The 7,268-nt window shown below is 39.0% G+C and overlaps 1 long non-coding RNA gene across 1 annotated transcript; it reads left to right on the top strand.

The window, feature by feature from the left end:
• Window positions 1-6,174: 6,174 nt before the first annotated feature.
• LOC147518012 (uncharacterized) lies at window positions 6,175-6,713 on the top strand. The gene is made up of 3 exons (XR_015213981.1): window positions 6,175-6,286; window positions 6,430-6,525; window positions 6,606-6,713. It is a non-coding gene; the product is annotated as an uncharacterized LOC147518012 (long non-coding RNA).
• The last annotated feature ends 555 nt before the right edge of the window (window positions 6,714-7,268 follow it).

Raw genomic sequence — 7,268 nt, 5'->3', positions numbered from 1 at the left:
TTACCTTGGTCATGAGCCCATGAGCCATGCACCTTGACCTTAGCCATGAACCATGGCTATGACCACGCACCCGTTGAACATAGAAATGACAATTTGACTTTGACCATGATGCGTTGACTTTGACCGTTGACCGTTGACTGTGGAATGTTGACTTTTTCCAGTTTTTCTCATATTTAAGAATATGGACAAATATAGTAATAAATATTGTCGAAAATTATATAACGTTGTTTGTCATTATCTAATTAAGATTTGACGTGAGTAGTGTGTAAAGCATATATATATTGGGCTTTGATTGTGGACTGTGGACTGTTTAATTGTGCTACATTTTATGTTGTAAATTGTATGGACAAATCAAATGCTAAAATGTTGTGGAAGCTTGTATAAATTTGGTGGTCATTATCTAATTAAGATTTGACGTTAATATTGTGACATTATATAATATGTTGGGATATATATATTAAATGCAATAGTTTTGGAGAAATAAATGTATAAACACTCCATTATTATATATGTGAGGTGCTACTATGAGGTAGTATAGTATTGGTGAATATTTGCCCACGGGATTGTGGCTTAGTGCAATAATATATTGGCACATGGAAGAATGAAAATGGTTATGAGATATATTGAGATATTTCTAAATATTGTGGTATAGTGCAATAAGGTATTTGACTTGCACGTGATATAGTGGAATTATTATGAGTCATTAATGTATGACACTTGAATAAATTAGTTAACGAAAATCCTAGAACCTAGCTACCACAACTCATGTGATTTGCCATGTGTGGGCGTGTGCAATTTGATTGGCCCTTCTGGCGTTTCAGTGAATCTGAATGGCCTTCGGGCGTAAGTAATGTGATTGGCCCTTCTGGCGTTTCAGTGAATCTGAATGGCCTTCGGGCGAAAGTAATGTGATTGGCCCTTCCGGCGTTTCGGTGAATCTGAATGGCCCCCTCGGGCGAAGTTAAATAGTGGCTTGATTATTTCGTTCGCAAAATAGAACGAGACGCGCGATATTTTATGCCGAATAGTGGCAGTACTTATATAATGGCTTTCGTGTGAGGGTTACCTAGTGTGCGGCATCCCGCTCAAGGTAGTTACGCACGGAGTGGTACATTATGTAAGGGGAGGCATGTGGATGTACATGTTCGGCGTTGGGTAGCGATTGTGGTAGCCAGGGAAACTAGGTAAGACATAGATACGACGTGAATTTTAGGAACACACAAAGAAAGCCTTAATTAATATAATTATGGTAACATGTTGGTTTATGATATATCTTTAGATAGATGATTGTATATGTTTGGCTGGTTAGTAGTTTAGTTAGAACCTAAGGCGCCTCGTGGAGGAACTAAATGTCTTTTTATTATGCGTATGGTATGTTGTATTAGTTGTTGGAAGTTAAGACGCCTCAGTATAGGAACTACCTACCTTACCTATTGTATTTAAGAATGTCATATTAGTTGTTGGGAGTTAAGGCGCCTCGGTGGAGGAACTAACTGCCTTATGGATTGTGTATATGTATGTATAAGTATATGTTTTATTTTAGGGCTACTCACACCAGCATTTTATAATGTCTTGACCCGATTTGCATGTTTGTTTATCGGTGTGTTCATTAAATGAACATAGTTGATAAGTCTTGGATGAGGTTTAGTGTTGAAGAAGATTGGTTGCTACTTGTGGTTTGCGTTAGCGTCGCATTTCAAGATAGGCCTTGTTTTCCTTTGAGGTGATATAGATTTTCAGTTGAGATAAGGTTATTTGCATTTTCATTTGTTAATTTTTGTAATGAAGAGGACTTTTGTTTAAGTTAAAATTTTTATTGGTTTTAATTATCCATATATTTAAACTGTTTATGGGTTTTGGAAGTAGAGAGTCGTCACACCCGGAGATCAAGAGTCGGGGAACAAATATCGTTTTTTCATGCGCCGAAATTCGGGGTGTGACAATGGCGAGTGAGCTTTTTTTAGATTGATTGACATCATCAACGCGAGCTTTCCGGTGTGGTCAGTCTGGGATGACCTGGAATATTGATGTTCATTCAAGCTCCAGTGAACTGATGACAACCTGTGTACAAGCTAAACTGACAGTGATTGTGTTCGAGTTGAACTAATAGTTAGAATATTGGTTGCTTCTTTCAGGTTGTAGACACCGCCCGACTGACTTGAGGATGACTTGATCCGAGGGGCGACTTGATCCGGAGGGCGACTGAAATGAGAAGAAGACCGAAATGAAGAAGACGACTGCTCGGAGAGGATGAGCTGATTTGAGAATGAGTTGACTTGAGGATGACCTGGCTGAGGATGACCTGAGTTGAGGATGAGCTGATCTAAAGATGAGCTGACTTGAGGATAAGATGTTCTGAGGATGAATGACTTGAGAATCCACCGAAATGAGGATAAGTCGACCGAGGATGAGCCGATCCGAGGATGCCGAAATGGTGAGGATGAGCTGACTTGAGGATGACCTATCTTGAGGATGACCTGAGCTGAGGATGACCTGATCTAAGGATGAGCTAACTTGAGGAAGAGTTGTTCTGAGGATGAGCTGATCTTTAGCTAATTAGAGTAAGTTTGGATGTGTTTTAGTAGTTTGGCCATAACTTTAGCTACAGTTGTCAGAATCACGCGTGTGAGCCCAATTCGAAAATATCTCGGCGGCGCGCACGCTGTCACCACTAAGCTTTGCTTTGTGGTAGCCATTTTTGAGGTCAAAATCCACTGTTTCCCCTCCAAATTCACCTTCTTTCTGTTTTTGTCCGACCTGAGCTGATGATGTGTTGATCTGATGGATGACCTGGCTAAGGACAACCTGGCTGAGGATGACCTAGAAGAGGATGACCTGGCTGAGGATGACCTGACTTGATGATGCACTGATCTGATGGATGACCTAGTGGAGGACGACCTGGCTTTGGATGACCTAACTTGATGATGTGCTGATCTGATGGATGACCTGACTTGATGATGCGCTGATCTGATGGATGACCTAGTAGAGGACGACCTGGCTGAGGATGACATGACTGATGCTGACCTGGCTGATGGATGACCTAGGGGAGGTCTTTGTATGAGATATGGCTGAGATTTTGATATAGCTCTATGATGAGTTGTGTTGGTGTGCGCTTCTTCTCATTGATATTAGCATGCTCTGAAATTTGTGTTTGAGAGTGTTTGAACCAACACCTTAGTTGACCTAGTAAGGAGTGACCTGTAAGCTGGATTCTTGAATCTGTATTGTCACCGATTCGCCGTAAAGGAATGTGTGACATGGTGGTAGTTGCAGCCCTCGGGTTGGTATTGGATTGACTGCAAGTGATCTGTAAATATGAAGTATATCTTGCAACATAGAAGTGTGCACAGATTATCTGAATTGATCTAAGATTAAATATTAGTATAAATGAGGGATAGTTGAATGTAAACTTATCTCTTAGAATGCTGACTTTTCGCTTGCTGCCATTGATAGTTGAATGGAAGAATGCTGACTGTTCTTCCCTGGTGGTTTTACCAAGTTTCTTGGGCTTGAGAAAATGGTGTGAATGATTTTCTCAAGAAAACGAACCGGCAGACAGCGCCAATGTAGAAGTACATTACATTTTAGTCATGACTTTACAATCTTGGAGAATAAGGTTTGTATAAGATGTTTGACTAAACTCAGGTCGGTGCTCTGAGTTGCCTACGTATCTAGTTCTCTGGTGAACTGGAATCAAGTCAGATATAGTTCATTTTGAGTGATTGAGTTGGAGATGGAGAGAATGTCCACCCCCCTGAGAATGGAGAAGATGCCTCATTTTATAGGCGTAGATCCCCCTTTTGTGCTGTCTTGATGATTGCTTTTATTCCTTCCGTTACAAAGTAATGATCTGTCATTAATGATATTGTTGACCAACTTGCAACGGTTACGTTTCCTAGGTAGTTTGGACGACCTGATCTTAGGTCATATGCACGACCTGCTTGAAGTCTGGACACGTGGTCTGCCACGAGTGGTTGAGAGTGGAAGGTACTGACAATAGGAAACATGGTTTCATTGGATTTAAATTGTAATTCAAAAAGTGGTATAAAAACATTAAAGGGACTAATTATATAACTTCAGTGATATAAGGGAGATTCTTCTAATTTCTAACTTCAGTGACGGGGTGGGGTGGAGCTCTAAATCAATAATAAAGGGAGAGCTAGTTCTAATTGGGTCCTATTATTGACAGACCCATTTTGTGTTGGGCAGACCCCGGCCCAATTTGGAGTCTGTATTTATGTTGGGCACAACATTGAGTCTTGGGCAGACCCCATCACCAAAACCGGCACAAACATAAATCGGAAATAACGGGTTCCAACCAGTACACCCCAACCAAAAAGAAACCATTCGCCTCTGCGAAATTAATTCACCAAAAACAAAAAATTGATTCCTTCTCCGCGAAATTAAAGATTGATTCAATATTTGATGATGTGTGGCAACCGATTCCTTTTGAGGAGGTGGGGATTCCTCGTCCTAAGTCCTAACAGAGAGAATGGATGCAAGATAGTGCTAACTACTCACGTGAACTTCAACTGTCCAGACCAAAGCCAGACAAAATTATTCGTGTTAACCTTTTGTCTAAGAATGAGTCGTGGAACTTGTTTGCTAGCAAAGTTGGTGACAAAGTCCTCACACTTGAAATCTTTCCTTTCATTCGACAAGTGGTAAATGAATGTTGGGGTCTTCCTATTGTCATTGTTTCAGTTGGTCATGCTATAAGGAACGAGGTTAATCTCGAGGTGTGGAAGAAATCTGTGGAGGACTTACGAATCATCTCAAGGAAAAAGATACAGCAGGCAGACATGGTACTCGAAGTTCTTAGATTTTGTTATAATCGTCCGAAAAATGATAAGGTGCAAAAGTGCTTCTTGTATTGTGCATTTTTCCCTGAGGACTACCTTTTTAAACCCAAAGAATAGGTTAGGTACTGGATGGCAGAAAAATTCATATTCATACCTAAAGGCCAAGATATAATAAGGGTCCTATTACTGACAGACTCTATATTGTGTTGGGCAGACCCAAAAAAGAAAACCAATTATTACAAGTGTCTCATTGGTCCCAAAAAATTGAATTCGAAAATCCCAAGTTTAAACGACCCGGTTAGATTGTTCATTGTGCAAACCGAGCGATGTGGCACACATTTTGGACTAAGTCTCAAACGGTGTGTTAAAACCGTCAAGAGGTAAAAAAGCGAATTATATATTTTTCAAAGTTCAAATCCCAACGCGGTGTGGCCATATCATGGGAATTTAGTCCAAACGGTGTAGCCATACCGTTTCGACTAAGTCTCAAACGGTGTGGTCATATCGTTGGGGACTTAGTCCAAACGGTGGCCACACCGTTTGAGATTTGAACTTTGAAAAAATATAAAGTTCTCGCTTTCGCCTTTGATCTTCGTGGCCACACCGTTTGAAACTTAGTCCAAACGATATGGCCATATGGTTTGGTTTAGACAATGAATCCACTCCAGCCGGTCGTTTTAAGCCGGGTTTTCAATTCAACTTTTTGAGACCAATGGCACACTTGTAATATTTATTTATTTTTTGAATTTTTTGGAACCAATGACACACTTGTAATAATTGTTTTTTTTTTTTGGAGTCTGCCCAACACAATATGGGATCTGTCAATAACAAATACCTATAATAAAGAATATAGGTGATGGATTCTATATATTGAGAGAGCTAATGCCGGTTTGATCCCTTTTTTCTTAGTCTATTGGAAGATGCAGGAATTGCAAGTTCTCATATTTCCAATTCTAGGAATTGACAGTAGTCGCTGGCATTGTTTCTCTTATTCTTTGAGAAGATGGACCTTGTACCGGATCAATACGGTGAAGGGATAGAGGAGGTTGCAATAGGTTATTTTGATGCAATTTTGGGGTCTACCCAACACAAAACATGATTTTTAGAATAATGGCAAATTTGTAATTTTTTTTTTTTTTTTTATCTGCCCAACCCAAAATAGGTTGTGCCCCTAGCGAGTACTTTCTAATTTCAGCAAGAGAGATTCTTCTTCTAAATTAGATAAATAGGGAAATCAAAATTTGCATCGATAGTGAGGGTGTTGTTCCGGAAAACTCGGCTATCATATAGTGTAGAAATTATATTAAGATTAGTTCCCCTATAAGAAAATGTGTTTGCTATTTTATTTTTATTTTTTTAAAATTATACCATTTTAGAATCCTATAAAAATGTTTGTTAATGATCGGCTTTAGGACATACCTGATGAAGATGGCGATAAAGCTTTTGGCTTACGATCCCCCAGTATAATGCTTGGGAAAGAAAAAGTAAGTTAGACAAATTATGAACCTTAACCGTACCCATTCATTATTTGCGTAAGTAACAAATTTTTTTGCCCACATAGATGTCACGTACTTTTAAGAAACATTTTTTTTCCTATTGACGACCTCATAAATATATAATGCAATAGGTGTTCTGGTCCAGCGTCTACATATTGTCATTAACATACGCATGTGCTGCTGTTGTTGGAGCTACTTCATCGTTCGTACGGAACAAGATCATAATGGTATGTACCGAGGCTCCTTGTTCTTTTCAATAATAGAAGTAAGCGAGTTTTTCTGGCTTGATAAGTTTGTTTTTGTGCAGGAACTCGGACATGGTATCCTTGCTTCTATTCTTTGGATCCGAGCTAAATCTGTCAATATATCAGATAACGCAGCCACATTTTCTTTTTACAAATTGTTGTGGAAGGTAAACACATTCTTTCTTGCACTCCCCAATTGACCCTAAACTATTAGGGGAGATATATATCGAGTAGGTTCTGTTTACCATATTTTTTATATCATAGTTTATACCCAATCCCCTCTTACAATATGAATTAAATGCTAATAATTTGTGGATATGATGTACTAACTATAGATATTTTTTATATCATAGTTTATACCACACCGCCCCTCTTACAATATGAATTAAATGCTAATAATTTGTGGATATGCTAATAATCGTCCGAAAAATGATAAGGTGCAAAAGTGCTTCTTGTATTGTGCATTTTTCCCTGAGGACTACCTTTTAAACCCAAAGAATAGGTTAGGTACTGGATGGCAGAAAAATTCATATTCATACCTAAAGGCCAAGATATAATAAGGGTCCTATTATCGACGGACTCTATATTGTGTTAGGCGGAGACCAAAAAAGAAAACCAATTATTACAAAAGTCTCATTGGTCCAAAAATTGAATCGAAAATCCCAAGTTTAAACGACCGGTTAGATTGTTCATTTGTGCAAACCGAGCGATGTACACCGTTTTGG

This window comes from Coptis chinensis, chromosome 2, assembly GCF_015680905.1.
Source record: "Coptis chinensis isolate HL-2020 chromosome 2, ASM1568090v1, whole genome shotgun sequence".
Classification (NCBI taxonomy): Eukaryota; Viridiplantae; Streptophyta; class Magnoliopsida; order Ranunculales; family Ranunculaceae; genus Coptis; species Coptis chinensis.
Note: the sequence above shows the minus strand (reverse complement) of the source record. Positions and strands in the feature narration are given on the sequence as shown.